Here is a 26,830-nt window from a genome sequence, read left to right as displayed (position 1 = left end):
ATATAATTATATAGCATATTTATACTGTATTAATCCATTCTTATGCTGCTATGAAGAAATACCTGAGACTGGTTAATTTACAAAGAAAAGAGGTTTCATTGACTCCCAGTTCCACATGGCTGGGGAAGCCTCAGGAAACTTACAATCACAGCAGAAGACACCTTTTCACAGGGTTCCAGGAGAGAGAATGAGTGCGTGCAGGGGAAATGCCAGATGCTTATAAAAACATCAGATCTTGTGAGACTCACTGTCACGAGAACAGCGTGGGCAAACCAGTCCCATGATTCAATTGCCTCTACCTGATCCTGCCCTTGACACATGGGGATTCTTATTACAATTCACGGTGAGATTTAAGTGGGGACACAGAAGTGAATCATCTCAATAATTACATACAATATTTATACACACACACATCCCAAATTTTTAAAGATATTTTTAAAGGAATTTTCTGACAATTTTAAATTACACAAAATTAAAAATTCCTTCTAACGTGGAATCTGTGACTTTTTCATATTCAGATACATCACAGTGCAAATAAAATTTATATTTTGTCCATAATTAGCTACTTAACCTTCTCCAAATGTGTAATGTATTTTTGCTGATTCTGTGCCTATTTATCAATCTTACCCTGTAACAATGCATTTATTATTTTTATTCAGTTACACATATGAGTCCCTTAAAAACTCTGAGGTTTTAGGTGATATTCTTCTTTTATTCATCTGTGTGTTCTGAAGAGAGTGCTAAAAAGAAGTAGCCATTCAGGGCTCAGTGTAACACTGAGCACATCTTAAGCTTCTTATATCCTACATCAATTTGAAAATCTTCATTTAAAACTATATTTTCCCACTACATTTAAATTTGTTTCACTGGCATCAGAATTCAAACACTTTTCCAATCTTGGAAACTCTCATAGCCCTCCATTACCATGTTCATCAATTAATTCTGTTATTTTGTCTTTAACATATTGTTACCATCCATGCTATCATCTCTTCAAAATTCTCATGACCTCAGTTCAGCATGTGTTTATATTTTATCTGAATTATTGTATTCATTTCTCTCTGACATCCATGCTTCTAGCTCATCTCTTCCAATTGCATATACCCCACCAATGACCCTTCAAGAATAAATTACTTCTCATGGTAGGTAACTTGCCAAGACATTTGCAAAAGTTTCTCCTATCCCTGTATGCAGCCCTTTTATAATGGGATATTACCACTCTTTTATTTAATGCTCTGTTTTCCCAATGCTTGAATCTGGGATCACAGTGTAACTTATTTTGATTAGAGGGAAGTAGCAGATCTGATGTTTTGCAAAATCCAAGTTTAGAATTCTTGCACCTTCTATTTTTGCTGTCTTGGAACACAATGCTACTATATGAACAAGCCCAAACTAGCCTGCTGGAGCATAAAATCATATGCAGCAGAGACACAGTGACCCAACCATGGGCTTCTAGACCAACCACCTTCCATATAAGCCACCATTTCACTAAAGCTACAAAAATGATCGCTGGTAAGACAACCAAGAGAACCACCCTGGACAAGTTGAGCCCAGGACAAATTGCTCTCCAATACAACCATGAGCAAATAAAATGGCTATTGCTTTAAACCTTTAAGACATTAAGAACTGGTGTGGTTTTTACTCAGAAACATAAGTGATACAGAAATTGGTTCCAAGAAATGAGTGTTGCCACAACAAAAATCTAAAACTTGTGACATTGGCTTTGGGATTGGAGGCAAATAGATGCTGCTGGCCAAGACTAGATTGATATCCAGGTTGTCAATGAAGGCTGGCAAAGGAACTTGTTGAAGGCTGGAGAAAGGACAATTTGTGTCATGTATTACTGATCAGTTGGCAAAACCATTATCTGTGATAACTTAGCATATAGAACCCACTTAAGGAACTATATACACAGAATGTGGAATATGTCACTAGGTGCTTCTATTTACAATAAAGTACTATAAGTGAGTGATGAGCTAAAAAAAGAAAAATTTCAGTTTTCTGGTAGAACAGAAAATAAATATGGGGGGCTTTAATATTTGCTAGTTTGGAAAATAAAATTGTTCTTATTTCTAGACACTTCAGACTGCAAGAAATTTTCATAGTAAGAGTTTTTTTTATAAAAACCAAAACCTGGGTATGACTATGAAAAGCTTTATCAAGACCTAGAAACCATTTAAGGTGGTGCCGAGTAGACATTCTCAGCCAGGTGAAAGGCTTCTGAGAATATTTAGGATGTTGTTTCACAATACCCAGACACACTACACAAGGTAGGCAAAACCAGTCTCTAATAAAATAATTGTGGATCTTACTTTTGACTAATGGAATAACTTATAACCTGATACACAAAATGCCCTGTATTAGTCTGTTCTCAAGTTTCTAATAAAGACATATGCCAGACTGTAATTTATAAAGGAAAGAGGCTTAATCGATTCACAGATCCACATGGCTGGGGAGGCCTCACAATCATGGTGGAAGGCAAAGGAGGAGCAAAGTCATGTCTTACATGGTGGCAGGAAAGAGAGCTTGTGCAGGGGAACTCCCATTTCTAAAACCATCCAATCTCATGAGACTTATTTACCAACACAAGAACAGGATGGGGGAAACTGCCCCCATGATTCAATTATCTCCACCTGGCCCTGCCCTTGACACATGGAGATTATTACAATTCAAGGTGACATTTGGGTGGGGACACAGCCAAACCATATCACGCCCTCAATGATTACAAGGGAGTTTTCCAAATTAGACTAAAAGGGACCAAGAAATATTAAAAGGAAAAGGTTTTGGGTGCTCAAGCTTCTGTGAGTTGGACACAGTTTAAGAAAGCTTTTTAGCTTTGAATAAACAAAACACAGTCCATTTCTTATAAATATGAAACAATGTATCAGAGAACAGAGCAAAGATCCAGATGATTTGCCAAGAACCATGAAAGATGTGTAAGAAACCACATCTGAGGATAATGACTTGATTCTCATCCAGGAGAACCCCCTATCCCTGCAATATGAGGACCTTGCAATGGATGCCTGTCTGGGTTTCAGAACTGCCATGCACCAACTCACTGTCCTTGGGGAGTGCAGTGCTGCCTTGGGAGAATCTCAGTTGAACCTGCAGGTGAATGAGAATACAAGGAACAGAACAAAACAGACCAGGTTCATTTCGTTGGATCAACCAGTAGAGCCATGGAGAGTTATGTGAGTGACCCTAGGCAAAAATCAAAAAAAGAAAAAGAAAAACAAAACAAATACTGAGCCCATCATAGATTACTGTACCATAGAATTACAAACAGACAAAATAATTCTTGTTTTAAGTCACTTAAGTTTTAAAGGTTTTTTATTTTTTTATTTTACTTTGAATTCTGGGACACATGTGCAGAACATGCAGGTTTGTTACATACATATACATATGCCATGGTGGTTTGCTGCACCTATCAACCTGTTTTCTAGGTTTTGAATCTCGCATGCATCAGGTATCTGTCCTAATGCTCTCCCTCCCCTTGACCCCTCACCCCGCTACAGACCCTGGTGTGTGATGTTTCCCTCCCTGTGTCCGTGCGTTCTCATAGTTCAACTCTCACTTAGGAGTGAGAACATGTGGTATTTGGTTTTCTGTTCCTGTGTTAGTTTGCTGAGAATGATGGTTTCCAGCTTCATCTATGTCCCTGCAAAGGACATGAACTCATTCTTTTTATGGCTGCATAGTATTCCATGGTATATATGTGCCATATTTTCTTTATCCAGTCTATGATTGATGGACATTTGGGTTGTTTCCAAGTCTTTGTTATTGTAAAGAGTAAACATACGTGTGCATGTGTCTTTATAGTAGAATTATTTATATTCCCTTGGGTAAATACCCAGTAATGGGATTGCTGGGTCAAATGGTATTTCTGGTTCTAGATCCTTGAGGAATCGCCATACTGCCTTCCTCAGTGGTTGAATTAATTTACACTTCCACCAACAGTGTAAAAGCATTCCTATTTTTCCACATTCTCACCAGCATCTGTTGTTTCCTGATTTTTTCCATTCTAACTGGCATGAGATGTTATCTCATTGTGTTTTTGATTTGCATTTCTCTAATGACCAGTGACGATGAGCTTTTTTTCATATGTTTGTTGGCCTCATATGTTTCTCCTTTTGAAAAGTGTCTGTTCATATCCTTTGCCCACTTTTTGAGAGTTTTCTTTTTTTTCTTGTAAATTTGTTTAAGATCCTTGTAGGTTCTGGATATTAGCTCTTTGTCAGATGGATAGATTGCAAAAATTTTCTCCGATTCTGTAGGTTGCCTGTTCATTCTGATGATAATTTATTTTGCCCTGCAGAAGTTCTTTAGTTTAATTAGATCTCATTTGTCAATTTTGGCTTTTGATGCAATTGCTTTTGGTGTTTTAGTAATGAAATCTTTGCCTATGCCTTTGTCCTGAATAGTATTGACTAGGTTTTATTCTGGGGTTTTTAGGGCTTTAGGTTTTTCATTTAAATCTTTAATCCATCTTGAGTTAATTTTTGTATAAGGTGTAAGGAAGGGGGCCAGTTTCTATTTTTTTGAATATGGCTAGCCAGTTTCCCAGCACCATTTATTGAATAGGGAATCCTTTTCCCATTGCTTGTTTTTTTTTCAGGTTTGTTGAAGATCTCATGGGTGTAGATGTGTAGTGTTATTTTTGAGGTCTCTGTTCTGTTCCATTGGTTTATATATCTGTTTTGGTACCAGTACCATGCTGTGTTGGTAACTGTAGCATTATAGTATAGTATTGTTCATTGCCAGAATTAGTATTTCCTATATTTTCCTGTCCAATAATCAAAATATACCAGTTGACTTTTCTTCAGAATAGAGCTAAATGTCCCATTACCCACAAGACCACTCTGACATTGTAATTCACCCATTCAGTGAAATATACCCTAATGTGTATATTGTCATTATTATCTGCCTGGTAAAATATATAATTTTGTTACGTGAATACCCAATTGGTTCAACTCATAACCTTTGAGTTAGTGGCAATAAAATTTCTATAATTTAATGTGAGTATAAAAGAATTCTTTTGAGTTAAACCTACTATATTCTTCCTGTAACACAACTATATTTTCTTCAATTATCTTTTTACCACATGCTGAGTAAAATTCCTGTTCTATTTCCATCATGTCATTAGATCTACTTTCCATTTAACTTTGATAATAACAAAAGAGTCATGTTCCTAGATTTCAAATTCTCAGTCTTTCTATACTACACATATTGAGAGGATTTTTGTAGGTCATCAGTTCTCTTAACTGTCTTTATGTTGATGACATCTAAGCACTGCAAAGATAGTGAGGGAAGCACTAGTTGTAGATCCTCTACCTTATGAAATTACTATCTACTGCAGTCCATCGGTGTCCCTTTAGAAAGCCTCCTTAATCAAAACAGTAAGTAACTTGCAGACTGGTAAAAGCCACTTTCAACCAGCTAAATCATGACAATAAAAATAAATTCTTACATGGTTGGTGAAGTATACTGTTTATAGTAAGACAGATGCTTTCTCTAGCTTATTTGAAAAAAGAACGCATTTTTTTTGTTTGTTTCTGTTGATGGGTGTATCCAATCATAAAAGATGCACTTTCTTGTATTTACCATTTCATTCTGATGATCATCACCAACACAGTGAACTGGGAAATGCAAGTTCTAATTTGAATGTTTTTGAAAGCAAATTAAAAACAAAGTTTGATCTTTTTTAGGTCATTAAGATAAAATGAAAAATACAGCTTATAAAAATACTTCATTAAGCAAAAAGATAGAAAATATAATCTACAAATAGTCACTGAAACTAGAAGCTTATCAGTAATCAGACTGTATTACACAAGAGTAAATGAAGTATCTCTGTAGATTTTCAATCTGAGAATACATAGCCAGAAGACAGCAATTTAAACTGAAGGCTGTTAACAACAGACTTTAAAGTATAGCTACTACAAAGAGGTATTTTTGTGATTATCTCTTTGAAGTTGTGATCCCCCTATCAAACATTTTGAAGAGTATTGTTCATCTGTAAAATAGAATCATCTAAGGCAAAAACAGCAGGAAATTCAAACATCAATTCTAATTTTTTTTCTGCTCAAAACTTTAGACTATAGAAACGGCAATTTTGTTGTCTGAATTCTTCTGTCTCACCAATTCTCAGAAAAATATTATATTTCAAGTAGAAATCATCAGGTATAATCATAAAGGGAAAAATATGTCAATATTTCCTTATAACGCTCAACTAAGACATTTAACAGCAAAATTGTATTTATTCATAGCAGTGAATGGCGATTTTGGCAAAGATTACACGGAAAATCTGAAGATAAACTGAAAGCCATCTGTATCCATTCAAAATACTTTGGGTAATTATATGTATAAACTGTTCACTAGCATTAATGTAATTTGCACCTTGCCTATGAGGGGAGATAGTGTTTAATAATTGAAATGCAAATAATGACTTCCTCACAAAGTGGAATTATGTAATGTCTTTAATTTATAGAGATGTGTGTGTGTTTGATAAGCAGTACACCTTTTCTTAGGAAAACGAAGTTTGTACTTAGAAAATTGGTGAGCCTGTTTCTGTAAAATGCATTGGTACTTCATGTGGACTACAGGAGAATGTAGAGAATTAATAGTCACTACTATTAGGTACCACTTTTTTTTTTAAGCAGATAAAGGCTTGTTTTATTTTAATGGCTGATCTGTGTAATCACGGAGGCCAGTGTGTACAGACTAAAGGGGAGCTTTTATTTCTTGATATCTTCCTCCTTGGACAAAGTCTTGATGATCTCCTTCTTCTCGGCCTGGAGGCTCTCTTCACAGCACTTGCATGCTTTCTTGGTCATAGACCAGCTGGCCTCAGCCTGGTCAGCCAGGAGCTTCTTGTGGGCCTTGTCTGCCTTAGCTTGTGGCTGTGTTCTCTGAGAATCCACTTGTTTTTGAACACATTCCCCTTCACCTTCAGGTATAGGCTGTGATACATGTGGCAATCAATCTTCTTAGATTCACAATATCTTCTGAGCAGCAGGTGCAGAATCCTCATTCTCCTCATCCAGGTGATCTTCTCTGGCATTTGGGCATTGGCTGTACCCTTTTGCTTACCTATGCCCATGTTGCCTGCCCTTACGGCCGGCCAAGGTGTTTTTCCAGCATTGAGCCTGGGAATGGACAGGCACAGGCTTAAGGATGATCAGCCCATCCTTATCAGCTTCTGGATCTGCTGACGTGAGTTGGCATTGGCGATTTCATTGGTCTCACCAGGGTCCAAGCAGACCTTCTTTTTGCCGTAGCGGAGGATGCTAGAGGCGAGCCTCTTCTGAAGCCTGAGTATACTCGTGGCAGTGGCTGCAGCAGTGAAAGGGACATACCACTTTCCAGAGATTTTAATATCTCTGGCAGCCAGAAATACTGTCTCTTTCTTAGCTCTGAATACTTAACATTCGTGGATATAAAATAATTTTTATTTATTTTCGAATGCCCTAATATCTTAAATGCATAGTCACCCAAAATGAAGAAAACTGGTTTGAATAAGCCAGCTGGAGTTAAGAAGACATAACCAGCAATCAAAGATTTTCTAGAAATAATAAAGCAGTAATTACAATATATGAGTGTAGGGGCAGCAAGACTCCACCTCTATCCTCTCAGGGTTTTGGCTGCGTCTGATAATTAAATTGACGTAAAGCAGATTCACAGGAGAAAGGCGTAGAAATTTATTTCATGTAAGTTTCATGTGGCATCGGCACCCTTATAAAGAAATGAAAACCCCAAAGAAGCAGTTAGAGTCAGTTACCTGTATACTGAATGAAACAAAGAATGGTAAACTGAGAATCTGATAAGACAAAGGGGCTTAGGCTGGGGTCTTTACTTGGACAGATAAGAGTTAGTTTAACAAGGTTTGTTGTTGTACAGAATTCTCTCAGCCTTACCTTTCCGTCCTTGATGATAAGACCATTGCCTTTTTTCTAGTATCGGAAGGATACATTCTACATAAGAATTTCGTCTTTAACTTTTAAGACACAGAGCAAAGGTCAGAGTGGTCCTCTTGTACCTGTTGTTTTTCAAGTTCCTTTAATTGAAATAAACAATAACCAAGGTGGCATTTTTTAATTAAATATTTAAGTTTACAATTGACACATAATAATTGTACATATTTATATGGTACACTGTAGTATTTCTTTTTTCAGAAATATATGTTGTATAATTCAAAGAGATGTAAATTTTATTTATTAATTTAGATTCAGGGGTGATATGTGCATGTTTGTTACATGGGTATATTGTATAATGGTGGGAACTGGGCTACCAGTGTATCTGTCACTCGAGTATTGAACATTTTACTGAATAAATAATTTTTCAGCCTTCACTCTCTCCTATACTCCCCACTTTTGGAGTTCCTAGTGTCTATTATTTCCATCTTAATATCCTTATGGGCCCATGTTTAGCTCCTACGTAAAGTGAGAACATGCCATATTAGATTTTCTGCTTTTCAGTTAGCTCACCTAATATAATGTCTACCAATTCCATCCATGTTGCTGCAAAAGACATTATTATTTCATTCTTTTTGATGGCTGCACTGTTATAATGTAATGTTTTAATGCATGTATACATGGTATAATGATCAAATTTGGGTAATTACTGTATTCATCACTTTCAATATTTGTCATTTCTTTGTGGTGACAACATGCAAAAACTTCTAGCTATCTTAAAATCTATAATACATAGTTATTTGCTATAGCAGGTGGCATATTTTTACCTCCTTCATTGAGCGAAATGCAATACTCTGTTTTCCAGGATTTTCTACCAGTAATGTTGAAACACTAATATTCAGGAATGTATTGTTAAAAAGTGAGGTATAAGTATCATTTCAACCACATTCCATAATCAAAAGCTCCACCTGAGAAAGATCCATGGTGCAAATGTTTCTCCATCTACTGGAGTCTCTCCAGGGATGATTACTAGAGGATGAGATTTTTGTCAAGATAAATCATCTTAGAGGAAAATGAGTCAAGCTCTAAGATAATGGTTCTGGCTCTGAAAGAATCAGAGAGGGTTGTGAAGGAATCTAGCCTAGGAGAAGAATTTAACCGAGTTGGAAGGATGATATGGGAGTTCGAGTTACAAGACTTTCTTCTAATTCTCCCCACTCTGTTTCGCTTATCATACTCTGAAACCTCATATTATTTCCATTTCTCTTCTCCCTGCAGTCATTCTAAATCCTCTAGAAGTAATAACAGGGGACAAACTAGATTTGGAGAAATACAAGTTATTAATAAACACAGTAGCCATGTGTAACTTCACTAGCAACCTTACATAAATAAATAATTTTGAAAATCTTCAGATAATTTAAAAAATGGGATTAAAATGTATTCCAAAAATTTTTAATTTTGTTTCCCTCTAATTTTTAAGGCAGAATAAAGCTCACTATATAGGTCTAAAATATAGACGATTCAGATTTCAAATGTTTTAGTGGAAAAATTTTATTACACCAACACCATACTTGCATTTTACTGTTTTGAAAGTCATCGTATACCAGAATAGCTACAACCATGTTATAAAAACTCCACTGAACTAAAACTAATCAGCAATGTAGTTAAACATGTTTTGTAAGATTAGAAAAACTTGTTTGTATACACAACAAATTCGCAAAATTATTTTCAGTATCAAGGAATAATAAGCAATGGCTTTGTGTTGTGTTATGTTAATCAAGAGTAGCAATTTTGAAAGTCTAAATGAGAAAAGAATCTCAAAGGTGTTCAGTGCTCTAAAATGATTCTTAGCTAATGATAAACAGGCTGTTGTTACTCGTGTCACAAGTTACTCGTGCCACAAGTTACTCATGCACTACCCTATTCAGTTCAGGAGTTCAAAAGGAGCAAGTAACTCAGCTCGTCTTATACTCCATTTGCTCTCGTAATAGAAAGTAGATTACAAAAGGTTAGGTAACTTTTGTAAAATTTTCTCAGTATTCTGTAGACATAGAAGGAACAGAATTACTGTACAGTAATTGACATGAAAATAAATAGAAGGTGCCTTTATTTTTTAATGACTTTTGTGAGTTTTCTGAAAGTGTAGGAAATTAAAAAAAAAAAAAGAAAAAAGCAAACCATCACCACATATACAACAAACCTCCCTGGATGTATCCTCTCAAAGCTCTGAATATTGATAATATCCTAAGTTAGTCAATGTAATAATGGTCCAACAGGAAATGCAATGTGATGTATGTATGAGGAAAAAATAATATTAAAATTTTTCGCCTTGAAGAGTCACAGACCATAAGAACAGATTATGGTATGTGCATGCTGGAGCAGGTAGTTCCTAAAGACCTTTTTAATATTCCAGATATTAAACATTTAGTTCCTGGATCATATGGAAGTTCTGAGAGAAAAGAAAAGGTGAACACTTGAGAGCTTCGAGCAGCTGCAGCTTACTACAGAAAATGGAGATATTTTAATATTGTAATCACACACAAAAGTATATTTGTGCACTTTGGGAGGCTGAGATGGGTGAATTACCTGAGGTCAAGAGTTGGAGACTAGCCCGGACAACATGGTGAAACCCTGTCTGAACTAAAAATACAAAAATTAGCCACTTGTGATGGTGGATGCTTGTAATCCCAGCTCCTCAGGAGACTGAGGCAGGAGAATCTCTTAAACCTGGGAGGCAGAAGTTGTCGTGAGCCGAGATTGCACCACTTCACTCCAGCACTCCAGCCTGGGCGACAGAGCGAGGGTCTGTCTCACAAAAAAAAAAAAAAAAAAAAATTATATTGATGTTTAATGGCTGAATATCAGCCCATTAAATGCCAGAGCATCTTGCATCTTGGCCTTCATAAACATATTACTGCTCTATGCCAGACACTGTAGGGGTTTTAAGAATACAACAATGAATAACACATACTTCCCCTATTAAGGGAACAAACAACCTTGTGGAAGAAATTAACAAGGTAGGCTGATAAAGTCTGTAATGGAGGGTGTTAATGAATTTAAATGTATAGAAAGAGGAATAACTAATGCCCCAGGAGAAATAAAGTTGGGTCACAGAAATGGACATTTGATATTGGTCTTGAAGAATAGGTAGGAGTTTATTAAATAAAGGAAGAAAATAAAATCTTCCCCAGCTAGTAAAATCTAAAAGGAAAAAAAAAATGTATTAGGAGTGTTAATCCACTGAGCATGATTGACAGTTGTTATTGAATTCAAATATTGGGCTTGGTGATTATTGATGCCATTACTCTCCCAAACAAGGCTGATCCACACTTCCCCTCATTCTGGCACTTTTTTTAAAGGCTATGAGGTAATATAATATACTAATATCATGTGGTAATATAGTATACATGTGCAAATAACTTGTCTAAAGAAAATATTAAAATACAGTCAGAAAATATGTGAATGAAACACACAGCCATTAAATAATCATATAAATAAATAAACATTTGTATATATATAGTTACCTAATAAAATTCATAATATAGTGTTAAAAGAAAAAATGCTACAAATTGATATGTGTTACATGATCTAATTTCTCAAAAAATCAAAACAAAAATTAAAAAACCCTAAATATATATGTATCTACGTGTAAAAAACATTGGCATAAATATACTCCATAGGGTTATTTTGAAGTGGTGACATTGTGGATGCCTTTTTCTTACTATACACATTTTTTAAAATTATTCTACAAATAACATGAGTTGTTTATTAAATACATACATAAATTTAAAAAGAAAACTACATTTTATATATGTCTGAATAAGAGGCATAAAATGTGATAATTAAAGCAGAGTCTGAAGTATAAAAGCAAGCCATTTTAATAAAAATAAATTAAATAAAGACAGTATGTGTCTTAAATTATCCTATAGCATTGATATGGATTCTTGAACTAGGATTAGAGATCTCTTTATGAAAATTTAATGGCTTTAGTACATTATGCAAAGTAGTTTTTTTACAAGTTCATCTACATTTACCATCCAAATTAACTCCATGCTATCAAAAATGTTAATTAAATTTCTTATGACTCAGTTTCCTCTGATTGCAACTGTGAATAATATAACAAAACCACTCTATAGCTCTGCTCTGAAGACAGAACATAATTATGGTTATAATTTATACATATTCCTTGGAGTGTGTCCTTACATCTTTCTCAAAATGCACAGCTCTCCTGGCAACAAAGTGTCATCTCTGGAGAAACTAAAATGTCTAGCAATATCAATTATTTAATACTACAACTTGAAGAATGCTAGGGACTCTCAATAAATTTATCAGCATTCTTCTTCAGTAGTAAGACAATTTCTTTACCATTTATTGCTTTAACACAAATGAATAACTCTATCTGTGAATTTCTTTATGAACAATTAAAGTACTTGGTTTCCTTTGCTTCGTAATCATTACTGGCACAAGCTAGCCAGAAAACATAAACATAGTTTAAAGGTTTGGTGTTCAGATATCCACGTCATAAAGGAGGGGCAAATTAGACAACTGAGTCTAGGTTTAAAACTTATAATTGATGCAAAAACAAAAGTTGCAGTATGAATTCAGATCTAAGAACTGGAAGCAGCACCTCAGTGTTGGGAAGGAATAGGGATGCTGGCCATTTCTAAACCAAGGAATGTGCATTAATTCTTAAAGAGGAAGAATTAAAACATATTTACTATGTTTTAATATGAGCAGATAAAAATAAGTCATTAAGATCTGAAGTGATTAGAACCACTTGATAGAATCTACTACTGGAACTACTACCAAGTCGTTCTAATTAGAAGACTCAGATCTAACAGAAGATATTGGTAATTGTAGAAGACCAAAGTGTTCCATCAATAGTATCTCTTAAACATTTTTTACATCTGTCTTCTGACTCCACCTTCTTTTCAACAATGACAATCTCTGCCACGGGCAAGTACAATAGACACCTCTCTGGTGTCTCTTCTTCCATTCTTATTCCAATCTCAATGTATTTTCTACACTGCAGTCAGTATCCTAAAATATGCAAAATCCTATCATGTTGCTATACATTTTGAATCTTTCTAAAAGTTTCTTGTAGCTTCTAAAATTAAGATTAACCATCTCCCCTCCATTTGCAGCCTACTTTTTGAAAATGGCCCAATTGTGTCATAGAACTGATATTTATAGTTTTTTGAATAAATACAAAAAATGACCCTACTACTCTTGAAAACTGTATTTGTCTTATCTTAGTTCCTGCCTCAGGATATTGACCCCTCAGGCAAGGAAATGAAACCAGATCACCAGATCCAGACAATGTGTCTCCAGCTCCTTCATTACTCATAATTATTTCCTTACCCCTCCCTAATTTCTGTTTTCCCACAAGTAGCTGCATTCCTTCCCTGCTATATAAACCTCCGATTTTAGTTGGTTGAGAGAAACAGATTTCAGCCATTTCTCCAGCTGAAGTCAACCAAATAAATAAAGTCACCTTATTCCCTGGCAATAGTCATTGTCTCATTGGCTTTCTGTGCAGTGATGGATGGGACTTCCACAGAACCTCTGGCATTTCAGTAGTATCTCCACTCTGAGCTCACCCCAGCCTCTCTCTGGGTTGTCTACAAACCAGGATCATCAGCCCCAAGGCTGTTATTCACCCTCAAGATGTCCTATATTTGCTCCTTTTTGAGAGCCCTGATATGTCTTATCTCTCCTCCAAGTTAATCTCCCTCCTCAGCAATTTCTAAAATGTCTCTAACTCTTTAGATTTTGATTCAAACAGTGCTTTCTGAGCCACGACTTCTCTGATCAACGTTTATCCCCGAAATCATGTTGAATACCCTAGTATCCAACAGTTCTCAGGAGAGCCCCAAAGTCCTAAATAATTTAAATCCAGTCTGTTGATCATTGCTAGTGGTACTCCGAACCTAAAATATTCAGCTGTTGCTTACTTTTGAATCTATGTTGAATGGACACAGCCTATTCACAAACTAGATGGGGAAAATGTTAAGATGCACAGACTCAAGACATCTTCTCCAACCTGTGTCAAAGGATGCTTTTGTTGAAATTTTGGGCTTTTGGCCAAAGTTGATTGTTTGTTGCCAACTAGTATTATTTAATGTGTGCAGATATTTTAAATGCAAAATGGAGAAGTGCTGATTGGTTCAGACACAGTACAATATTTGAACTCAATATTTTCTATTTGGACTTGATAGATGTATAACTAAGAAATTGGACAGGTGGATTTCGGTAAAAAGATAGTTATAACTCATGTATTAACAATGATTAATTTGCATGGCTTAATGGTATTCCATCAAAATGCATTTTTTACCTTTTTAATATACTTCATCATTTGACTTTTGTACCCCCTTTATGTTGATTTTTTTAACTTACATTTCTTTTGTCAACTATTAGCTTTTTTGTGAAAAATGTTAATTTCTTTTTGCCTTTATGTTTTCTTAAATATGTCTGTGAGTTTCAGTTGCTATTATTTATTTTCTTTGTTTTATTTCATTTTTCTTAACGCTAGGGCTAACAGCCTACTAGAAAATTTTAGAATGTGTTGGAAGTGAAGAAAAGGTGCAAGGGGTACATGGAAAATAATTTTATTTTCTCTTTCTCAACAGTAGGGGAGGCAAAATTTTACCTCTATCCTTTAGGTTTCTAGCAAGGCCTGAGAATTAAGTTGGCATAAGTTAAATTAACAGGAGGAAATCATACAAATATAAAGAAATGAAGACACAAAGAAGTGATAAAACCGAAATGCTTTTATATTAGGATGAACAAAGAAAGGCAATTGTGGAAAAGTAACTAAATTATATAGGGAGGCTAAAGAAAGATAATAATTATTCTAACAAGATCTATTTGTACCTAATTATTTCAGCTATGACACCCCATTGAAGAACGTTTCATTTCTCCTGATACAGGAAAGGAATTTTTCACACAAGAGTGTTTAATCTCCTATTTTCAGGGAGAAAGAGGTCAGAATGCCTTTCTTGCGTCTGCTGTTTTTAAGTGACTTCAGCCCCAAGTAATCCTTATGTCAAAGTGGCGGGTTTTGGAGAGTATATTTTTTCCACTCTTCAGTATCAATTTAAATTGGCACTCCTAGAAAGTTACCTCAGATGTTAGTATATCACCCATGTTTTGTTATTTGTGTAATTGAGAAGGCTACCTAAAAATCCAGTGATAGGATAGAAAGATCATGAGTCAGTTTCATGGTTGACAGAACAATGTAATGATTCCTTTCAGAAATTTGCTAGAAGAAACAATTGATAATTATTGGTTTCAACAAAATATTTGATTACTGGAATTCATTCCACAATTTTATTTTTTATTTGGAAAAAAAAGCAATCTTTGTTTAAGGAAAAAAGCATATGTGTTTGTATCACACAATGCACAAATATTTTAGATAGACTTTCCTGGTTAAAGGAAGCCACACACATAACCTCAAGAGGACAATATCAAAATCAATTCATAACATAATCTTTCAGAAATGAAATTTCTTGTGTGTGTGTTTTAATTGTAGAACATTTTTTCTGTCTGTATTCTATCAACAATTTTCACTAAAGAGCTATAAAGGGAGTTATGTCTTGAAATCCAACATTTTATGTTTATGATTTAGGTTTATATTTATCTTAAGTATTTATTATTAATTGACAATTTATAATTGTATAAATTTATCTGGTACAAAGTGATATTACAATTTATGAATACAATGTGGAATAATTAAATCAAACTAGTTAACATACCCATCGCTTCAAACATTTCTTTTTGTGGTCAGAACATTTGCAATGTACACTCTCAGCAATTTTGAAAGGTACAATTCTCAAGTATTAACTATGTCACACTGTGCGTTAAATTCAAGGAATCTAACATTTTAAAATAGGATATAAAAACTGAAGTTTGAATTCTGTTGTCTTCCTTTCTATCTATACTGAATTGATAAAAAGAACACAAGAGATTTGCAGTTTAGGGGTTAAAAGAAATGAGGCAAGTGGCCGGGGAAAGTTGGAAAGATATTTTTACTATTTGAAAACAGAATAACCTACAGAAATGCTTTGCTGAACTGCTGAACAAGCAAGAATTTTGCCATCTTGTTGGATAATCTACTGATTAAAAAGTATTTCTCCACGTAGGCAATCATTTGTATCTGTTGCCTTGGGCAAAGTCTCCATACATTTCAAGTTGTACTTTAAACTTCCTGCCAAAGACAGGTAGAATGCATCAAGTCTTGTCTAAATCTCCTTTCTTGTGAAATAATCTATCACTGAGTTGTTCTTGAATATTTATTGGAGTGTTTTGAGGCTTCAAGACACAATTACTTGATTTACTTAGCAGGAAATGAGACACTGATCAATGAAGCATTCTTGTCCCTGATTTAAATTCCTTCTAGCAACTTTAACAAAGCCTGATTTTAATAAAATTTGTAAAATTCATTTGTTTTACAGCAAAAAATTCTGACTTTGGTTCATTAATTATTTACATTTAGTATTAAAGACACAAATCACAACAGGATACTGTACAATTAGGGCATCACTTCTAAATGTTTAGAAAGTTAAACATTGACAATTTAGATGAAACTAAAAGAGTTCCTGATGCTCTATTAAGGTTATCAAAGAGACCTGGCAATACCCATAGAATAAAAGTACTTGGATTTGAGGGTATTATACTGAGTAAAACTAACCATTACCCCCATCTGCCAACTCTGATAGTTAATCATAAATACTTGTGTGTGAGTGCACCTATGCATGTACTCCCCCCCAACCCCCACCACCTCTCTCACTGTCACACACACACACACACACACACACACTCATTACATCAACAAATAAAAATTAAGCACTTTCTGTATTCTAGGCTCTGTGCAGGTAAAGAATAATGAAAAACAACTTGTGTCCTGAAGGGCTGATAGCACAAAGAGGTGAGAGGCATGTGAAAAATCATTTTTAAAGAAGGGATGACCACAACGACATGCATCCAGATAGCGCACAAGTAGAAAGTAGGGTTTTGTAATTTCTTAAGGGTGTTCGTGAGTTTTACAAGAAATAAGTGTCCACGTGTGTCTTTAAATGAGGAAAAATGCAAAGTCATTTTAAATTAAACATTCTGGGAGAAAAAAACAATTGTGGGTGTCAGGTCAGAAAAAGCTTCCATGGAAATAGAATAGTGTTCAATGTTCTGAGTAGACAGCTCTATAAGCTGAAAACATTTGCTAAATTAATTACTTCTGTGAATTCTAAGATAGAGTATATGGCCCAAAGCCAGTCTCAAAATAGTCAATTTTATTCTTTTCTGGTTTTAAATACCTTAATTATTGCCTTTATTATTTTCTACTTTCTTATTTTAGTTTGATACTTCTTTAGAATAGCCCCTGTTGCAAAGAATATATTATTCTTTTTAAATTAAATTAACATTTCTGTATGTATGTTTGGTTTTGTCTCAGACATTATTTATACATGATTTGTAATAATTTTGTATACAAGAACAATGTGTGATCCTAATATAAATTTATATATATATGTTAAACCAGAGATCTTTTTTCTTTTTTAATTTCAAGCATTTGATAATTAGTCTTTTAAAACTATTTTGCATTTTTAAATATATAGAAATAAAATATTTTCAAGAGGATATATATATGCACATCTGTAAATGATATTGTACAGACATATATACATAATATCTGTATATCATATTGATGGATGGTTTTTCTGCTCCTTAGTTCAGCTAAAATCCAATTTCTTGTCTCATGACCAGGAAAAATTAGGCATGAGGGCACATTAAAAGGTGTGGAGAGCAGAATCTATTAAAAGAAAGATCTCAGCAAAAACAAACAACAACAAAAAACAAACAAACAAACATACAAAAAAACAAAAAACACGTCCTGCCCACAGGCTCCCACCTCACAGATAAGCGGAAGAGGCCAGGCTCCTCCTCCTTGCATAAGGCATGAATTCCTGGTGGCTCCACCCAGTTCTCCCATTTTGCAGGTGGGCCCTTAGTTGAAGCCACTCCACATTGATTTATTTCTCTACTGTGCTTATGTTAAGAGATAGATGTTTTTCACCATCTGCATTTTTAGGCAAGCCCCCTGTGCACAATAACGTGGGCAGCATTTGGCTGTCTCATGTCTCTATCATTCCCCACTCTAAAAAGTACATCTAACTGCTATTAGATTAAGGATAAGGGTTAAGGATGAAGATCGATCTTAACTGCTTCCTGCTGGCAGGGGGCGCTGTTTGGGAAATCAGATCTCCCTCAGAGGCCTATCTAAGGGTCCCTGGCAAGACTGGCCATTGTCTGAGGCTCTGGTTGCATGACAGTTTGGAGTCAGATGGATTGAAGGTGAGGAGAAACAAACTGGGCTATTAGAAAACATGTATCAAAGTGAAACAAGTTTTGTGGGGTAAGGAAAGCTCAAAAATCCCAAGGCCTTTTACCAGTTTGCACACGGAGAGGGAGGCCAAAAACCCAACCGGAAAAGAAAAAAAAAATGACTTTTACCCGTTTGCCAGCATGTCAGGCTTCTGGGTTCCCTTTCCCTGAGGCCAATCCTAAGCCAACCAGTTTAAGGTTTGGGAAGTTAACTTTACCCAGTTTGGAGGATGCATCTGGGAGGAGAGTCCTGTAGTACAAACACAATTACCTATCAGTGAAGAGAGGACAAAGGAGGGGAAAGAAAATAAGAGGGGCCTTTTATCAAAGGAGTCCCAGGGGTTCAGGATGCATTTGAAAGGGGTACAGACTGAAGATGAATGGCTACTTCTCTAGAAAGAGGGGAGCAAGTCATCCCAGGTTCCTTTCTCTTCCTAGGGAATATGCGGGCCACATGAGGGAGAGAAAGTGAGGCATTGCTTTTTCTGTCTTCCATCCTTATATCTCCAAGACCCAGGGACTGCAACAGGGTACTGCCGATGGATGTTAAAGTAGCTTTCACCCAGGCTAACAGGGGGCCGGGGGGCGGGATGGGAATTTAGTTTTCCTCCAACAAGGGAGAAAAAAGGATGCCTTGTGATATGCCCAGATAACTGGTGGCTATGGTTATGCTTGCTAAGGTTTGGGCGCATGGGGCTTGGCTTTGGTTATCTCCCTTGGTCTTACTTTCAAAAAGGAAAACTTCAGGTGATGGATACCCTATTTATTTCCATCACCTGGCAGGATTTGCAACATAATTGCTCAGAACTGGAATATTGATGCAGATTTTTACATTACCCATCCCTTTTGTTCCTTCTGAGCTGCAGTTGGAGATTGCTGGTTTGTTCACATGAATAACCAGGATTAGTCTAAAACGTAGGCAAGAAACTTAAAAACAACTGGTGACTCTATAATTTAATGACAAATGCATGATAAGTTTTGAAACATAATTTATTTCACTCCAGTCCTTATTTTCATTAAAAACAAATCACAGTAAGACTGAGTTGTTTGCAGAATAGACTTTAGCCTTATACTGGGCCTGATTATTTGCATAAAGTGCAGCAATTATAATTGATTTTACATAGCCTTTTTAAACTGGTGTTCATGGAATTTTGTTCTACAAGGAATCTCAGATAGGACTTTTGTTAAAGCCAAGCCCAGCCATAGGTTTGTGCCCTCAAATACCTGAGTTGGGTGAACTCCTCTCTTCTTGAGATCCCAAGAACATGAGGTTCCTGAGCCTGTTAGAAAGTGACATTCTTTACTCCCCTCAGGTTAAGAACCCTGTATGGGGACTGTGTAGATAAGGTATGAGGCCAGTTTTCCCAAGGGGCATTTATTGGCTCTGCAAATTGAGCTTGACTCCTTAAAGAGAACCATACCCTTGCAGTCAAAGCCTTGGTAAAACAACCAGGTTCTCTAATTGTGTGCTGTTGCAAAAGAAAATTGATTCTTATTGCACAGATACAAACAACTATATTGGCATAAGATAAGAATACTCACAAACTAGTTTCCAAATTCTGGAGAAGTCAGGCAGAAAGAGAAACAAATATGCTCCAAATTTTGGTCACAGGAGTATAGCTTACCCAATTATTAAAGGCCATAAATGGTTCAAAATAAGTTTCCTTGACTGTGCAAAACAAAAAAAGGATCAGCAATGTTCCAAGCAAAAGTCAAAAAGATTTTTTCAGTTTTCTATTATTTCAGTCCATTCAGTTTACTCTTGTTTTGCTTGATATTTGTGAATGTTTCAGCACTTCGTGAGTCCTGTACATGTTTCCTTTATTCCAATGTCGCAATCTCCAAAGTTATCAGAAATCTGCATTTGAGAGCACCTGTCAAAATTCTATAGCTGATTATCAACCATCTCTTGAAGTGGATCAAAATAAGACAACAATTGTCTGTGAATAAGAAAATGTCCAGGGTGGTTATGTTCAAAAACACAATTGACAAAGAAGTTTGGTTATCTCTGTGGTTTACAATAACTTAACGTAACAACCTTAATTGTGACGATAATATATACTCAGACATTAGAATGTTAGAAATCCCATATAATTTTGGAACATATATTAACATTATTCCCTAAAATATAACCTGAAACGATTAAGCATCATTTTGGTAATGCCATGTACCTAATAATGTCAGGTAATCATGTTTACCACTCTTCTGGATGCTCCAGGGGCCAGGAAAGACAAATTTTGAAACTGAAGTTTGATTTTGGGAAGTCTGTTACATGTGTTAGAGCTTTAAAACACTTCATGTTGTAAAATAGAATTTCAGATTACAGTGATTTATTTTGTCAAAATGATGACTCAGAGATTTTAAAAAAGCAAAAACCTTTCAAAAACCTTTACAATTTTTGCTAAAGTGCAGATTCGTGCCTTAAGAGAACTTTGTTGTGCTTTTATTTCAATGTCCAATTTACAGAAAAGCCATGCAATACCCTTTTGAATTTAGTCAGTATGTTCACACATGGAAATTCCTTTTCAAGATTAATTTTCACAATCTGTCTACATCATGTTTTAGCTGTATCTTATTTAATTCAAAACAATCCTTTAACCCTAGGCAAAAATTTACATTTTGACAACATCTGCATTTTACCAATTATCTTTAAGGCCATTTTTATTTCTCAAAGATTAAAGTCACATGAACTAAAAGGTACCACAGTTTTTATCTTCCCTTTAAAAATATTTGATCCAAGCACTTATCCTTCTTTAAGTCAATTAATTAGAGCTCTTTTTATAGATACCACACACTACACATATATAACCACACAGACAAAGAGAAGCAGATCCAGTAGTTATAAGATTTTCCATTTGCCAATCTCCTAATTGGATTATTGTCCTCCAGGTAGAATCCTTTAAGAGCAAGGCTAGGAAAGCATGCTATTTTTAGGGCCCAATAAACAGGTGTAGCTGGAAGACAGAAACAGTTTTTGAGAGGGAACTATCCATCTCTGATTCCTAGGGAGCCGGGAGGAAAACAGAGGTCTCTCCCAAAATGGAATCTGTGGCACCTTTTCTGCTTTTCCCGAGGAGTCCCAGTCCATCAGAAATTATCTTAGGACCTCTCATGAATGAATTAAGAGTGCCAAGGCAAAATTGAAAAAAAATAATTCAGTAGACTGAGAAAAAAACCTTTTTCCAGAAAAACAAGGTCCAAGAAGAGAAAAACATAAAGGCCTTTTAAATATGCCTACAGCTTCCATATCCATTTTTAATTAAGCTGAGTGATCTTTAAGAAAATCCTTTTAGATCCCTTATTACCTGACTTTAACCATGTCAAGCGGCCAATATTTCTGGCTTTTTAACTTTAGCAAAGGTAACATCCCAGGAGCTCAGAGAAAGGAATTTTCAAGACTGTTTGTAGGGGGGAAGAAAAATCATCAAATGGCAAAGGTCACACAGATATCCAACCAGAAAGAACTCATTCCCTAAGCCAGTATTGAACCTGGGTCACCATTGTAAAACGGCACAAGCTAAAACAAAGCACTGCTATGTGGTTACAGGTCGTACTTCCAAGGACGTAAAACAAGATGGAGGCCTACAGCAAAGTTTGCTATTGACCAGTTTTCCTGGCTGATTGAACAGCAGGCCTATGGAGTCCTAGACCTGCATCTCATTTTAAGCTGTCCTTCTTTCTGACAGAGCCATACAGAAAGACATGCAAAGCATACCAGATTGGCTATAGCTTAAGACCAAACTCACAAATCCTTTTTCATAATTAAAACTTTACAGAGAATATAAACAGTGATATTTGGGATCCTGGCCTAGTAAAATGTTTTCTGAAAGAGGGAAAAAGACAGCCTCTCATGTAAAACTTAACTCCCGACCTGATGGAGAAAAGAAAAAAACAGCTTGAAGTGCAGGGCTATGTTAACTGCTGACAGGTTGGAGAAAAGAAAAAAAAAAAAAAAAAAACAGCTTAAAGTTCAGGGCGGAAAGATGCCTGAAGGAAGAACCTCTTATTCCTTTGCAAATGGGTTTCTCCTACAGGGAGAGAAACTTTTACTTGCTGTTGGACTGAGCTGGCCCTCTCCGCTGGGGGAGGGGAAGACCCTGTGGATGTGTGGCAGGGAATGCTGGCCAGCCTGCTATACAGGCCCCTCCAGCCATGTGCCTGGGACCCAGCTGAAAGGAGAGAGGCGGCAGGGAGCTGCCGTTCATGTGTTCTTCCCACGTGCATGCCTGCAGCCATTAGGGTAATGAAAAGATAGGTGCCATTACAGTCCCAAAAAGGAGGAAGATGCCATACAAAAGACTGGTTTGGGCCAAGGCAGACATTCCTGGCAACTGAGAGTAACTGGGCAGGGGTGGGTGGCAGTTTCCTTTACCCTCAGAAGTCCGAGGATATAAAGTCTCAGAAACAAAAGGGAAAGATATTTTTTGATTCGCATTTTACTCACCTTTCCTCATGTCCCTGTTCCATCCATCAAAGTGTTGCAGGACTTCTTGCTCCTTAGTTCAGCTAAAATCTAGTTTCTTTCCTGACCAGGAAAAATTAGGCACGTGAACACATTGAAAGGTGAGAAGAGTGGAATTTATTAAAAGAAAGCTCTTAGCAAAAAAAGGGGGCTCTGCCAACAGGCTCACACCTCGCATTTTGAATACTAGGCCATAAATACACGAGCTGAAGAGGTTAGACACGTTCCCCCTGCCTAAGGTACGAATTTCTAGTGGCTCCACCCCATTCTCCCAGTGCCAGGTGGGCCCTTATTCTGAGGCACACCACACAGATTTATTTTCCCTACTGTGTATTTGTTAATGGATGGAATTTTTCTCCATTGTCATGTTTCGGCAAGCCCCCTGTGCACAATAACCTGGATAGCATTTGGCTGTCTACTGTCTCTATCAATACTAAATCTATATAGATGATGCTATTGATTTTTCTTTTTATCTTTTATGCTTTAAAGTCTTTCTTCCTTCCTTTCTTTTTCTATGTATAGATGTGTATGTATTTATTTCAAAGAGAAGGAAAAAATGTTTTGTTACTTTTCATTTTTCTTAATGGAACTCATGTATACATTTTCTATTATTTTATTATGATAGTTCTCTTTAACCAAAAATATATTTTAACTCTTGACTACATGTGCAAAGTGTAAACATAACACTATATCTGTCCTTTAACTCAATTTGTCAAACTGGAAAACACAAATTTAGTAAAATAACATACTTAGTAAGAGGAGCTTTTGAGGGAAACTACACATTTTCAAAGAATAAAAATGAAGGTTAAATGATTGTCAGTTAATATTACAGAATTTATTAAACTGATTTAGCATCATCTAAATTAGTTATAGTTGCAGTGCAGAAAAATATGTGTTTTTCATTTGCTTATAGGCTGTTTTCCAAAGCCTTATTATATTGTAGTGATAATCTGGGTATTTTTTGTTGTTGTTTGTCAAGAATCACTTTCTTATTCCCTTTAGGAATTAAACTCTCCGTTCTTCCTAATATGGCATTCCAGGTGGAGCTAACGTCACTCTCACCCTCCCACATAACAACCATGGTTCCCTTGTGATGAAGGCCTAACCAGGCTACATATTTCCCTTCCTGCTAACCTCGTCTGATTTACTACACACATGGGCATTGATATGTTTTGGCTGTGTCCTCACTCAAATCTCATCTTGAATTCCAACATGTTGTGGGAGGGAACTGGTGGGAGGTAATTGAATCATGGGGGCAAGTCTTTTGCATGCTGTTCTTGTAATAGTGAATAAGTGTCATGACATCTGATGGTTTTATAAAGAGAAGTTCCCCTGCACAAGTTATCTCCCTTTGCCTGCTGTCATCCACGTAAGATTAACTTGCTCCTCCTTGCCTTCCACCGTGATGGTGAGGCCTCCCCAGCCACTTGGAACTGTAAGTACATTAAAGCTTTTTCTTGTAGAAATTGCCTAGTCATGAGTATGTCTTTATTAGCAGCATGAAAACGAACTAATACAGTAAATTGATACCAGTAGAGTGGGGTGCTGCTGAAAATATACCCAAAAATCTGGAAAAAACTTTGGAACTGGGTAACAGGCAGAGGTTGGAACAATTTGGGGGGCTCAGAATAATTCATAAAAATGTGGGAAAGTTTGGAAATGTCTAGAGACTTGTTGAGTGACTTTGACCAAAATGCTGATTGTGATATGGACAAAGAAATCCAGGCTGAGGTCGTCTCAGATGGAGATGAGGAACTTGTTGGGAACTAGAGCAAAGTTCACTCTTGTTATGTTTTAGCAAAGAGACTGGCAGCATTTTGCCCCTGCTCTAGAGATTTGTGGAACTCTGAACTTAAAAGAGATAGTTTAGGATATCTGGTGGAAGAAATTTCTAAGCAGCAAAGCATGCAAGAGGTAACTTGGATGCTGTTAATGGTATTCAGTTTTAAAAGGGAAACAGAGCATAAAAGTTCAGAAAATTTATAGCCTGACAATGTGATAGAAAAGAAAGTCCCATTTTCTGGGAGAAGCTCAAATAGACTGCAGGAATTTGCATAAGTAATGAGGTACCAAATGTTAATCACCAAGACAATGGGAAAATATCTCTAGGGCATGTCAGAGGTCTTCACATCAGCCCTTCCCATCAAGGCCCAGGGGCCCAGTAGGAAAAAGTGGTTACCTAGCTTGGACCTAGGGTCCCTCTGCTGTGTGCAGCCAAGGGACTTGGTGCCCTGCATCCTAGCCAGTAGGCTAAAAGTTGTCAATGTAGAGCTCAGGCCATGGCTTCAGAGGATGCAAGCCCCAAGCCTTGGCAGCTTCCACATGGCGTTAAGCATGAGAGTGCACAGAAGTCAAGAATTGGGGTTTGGAAAGTTCTGCCTAGATTTCAGAAGATGTATAGAAATGCCTGAATGCTCAGGCAGAAGTTTGCTGCAGGGGTGGGGCCCTCATGGAGAACCTCTGTTAGGGCAGTGCAGAAGAGAAATGTGGGGTTGGAGCCCCCACACAGTCTCTACTGGGGCACTGCCTAGTGGAGCTGTGAAAAGAGAGCCACCATCCTCCAGACTGCAGAATGGCAGATTCACTGACAGCTTGCACTGTGCACCTGAAAAAACTGCAGACACTCAACACCAGCTCATGAAGACAGCCAGGATGGAGGCTGTACCCCACAAACCCACAGAAGCAGAGCTGTCCAAGACCATCAGAACCCATTTCTTGCATCAGTGTGACCTGAATGCGAGACATGGAGTCAAAGGAGATCATTTTGGAGCTTTAAGATTTGACTGGTCCTCTGGATTTGGGACTTGTGTCATTCCTGTAGCTTCTTTGCTTTGGCCAATTAATCCTGTTTGGAATGTCTTTATTTACCCAATGCCTATACCCCTGTTGTATCTAGGAGGTAACTAACTTGCTTTTGATTTTACAGGCTTATAGGCAGAAGGGATTTTCCTTGTCTCAGATGAGACTTTGGACTGTGCATATTTGAGTTAATGATGAAATGAGTCAAGACATTGGGGGAGTATTGGGAAATAATGATTGGTTTCGAAGTGTGAGGACATGAGATTTGGGAGGGGCCAGGGGTAGAATGATATGGTTTGGCTGTGTCCCCACCCAAATGTTATCTTGAATTCCCACGTGTTGTGGGAGGGACCTGACGGGAGGTAATTGAATCATGGGGGCAAGTCTTTCCTGCGCTGTTCTCATAGTAGTGCGTAAGTCTCATGAGATCTGATCGTTTTATAAAGAGGAATTCGCTTGCACAAGTTCACTCTCTTTACCTGCTGCCATCCATATAAGATGTGAGTTGCACCTCTTGCCTTCCACCATGATTGTGAGGCCCCCCAGCCACTTGGAACTGTAAGGTCATTAAACCTTGTTCCTGTATAAATTACCCAGTCTTTGGTATGTCTGTATTAGCAGTGTGAAAATGGAGTAATACAGGCATGCAGCCCATACAAGGATATTCAGAGTCCATTCTAATACTTTTAGGGAAAGTTTTGGGAAGTGAAAATCTGTCTACCTGCTGGAACTAGTAGGTTTTGACCTGGAGCTGTCTCTTGTTATCCCATCAAAACAAAGGGTGTGATTGCCTTAGAGTAAAGCTAATTCAGGAGAAAGCAAATGCCAGAGATCAGTAAAGACAGAGTATAAAAGGTGCACATCTAGATATATCGGTACCAGAAGTCAGTTTTTCTATGGGATATTTCTATACCAAGGCCTCAATTAATAAATATTTCTTAGATGACTACACTGTGCAGGTAATATACAAGATAATTGGAACAAAATGATAAAATATGCAGATCTCAGTATGTTCTCTAGTTGAGAGAGATAAATACATGAGCATGTAAGTCCAGTAGAGTTTTTAAGTGTTATGAGAAAAATATGTGTGAAGCACAGAGAAATCAAAAAGAAAGAGGCAGTCCAAACAATGTAAAGATAATTTTAAAAATACCTATATAGGCCAGGCATGGTGCCTTACGCCTGTAATCCCAGCACTTTGGGAGGCTGAGGTGGGTGGATCACAAGGTCAGGAGTTTGAGACCAGCCTGGCCAATATGGTGAAACCCCATCTCTACTAAAAATACAA

The 26,830-nt window shown here is 36.7% G+C and overlaps 1 pseudogene; it reads right to left on the bottom strand.

Annotated features, from left to right (window-relative positions):
- Positions 1 to 6,728: 6,728 nt before the first annotated feature.
- Positions 6,729 to 26,830, bottom strand: part of LOC129034634 (large ribosomal subunit protein eL19-like) — a 49,854-nt pseudogene continuing 29,752 nt past the window's right edge.

This window comes from Pongo pygmaeus, chromosome 3, assembly GCF_028885625.2.
Source record: "Pongo pygmaeus isolate AG05252 chromosome 3, NHGRI_mPonPyg2-v2.0_pri, whole genome shotgun sequence".
In the NCBI taxonomy this organism is placed as follows: Eukaryota; Metazoa; Chordata; class Mammalia; order Primates; family Hominidae; genus Pongo; species Pongo pygmaeus.
This window is presented reverse-complemented; position numbering and strand designations above follow the sequence as displayed.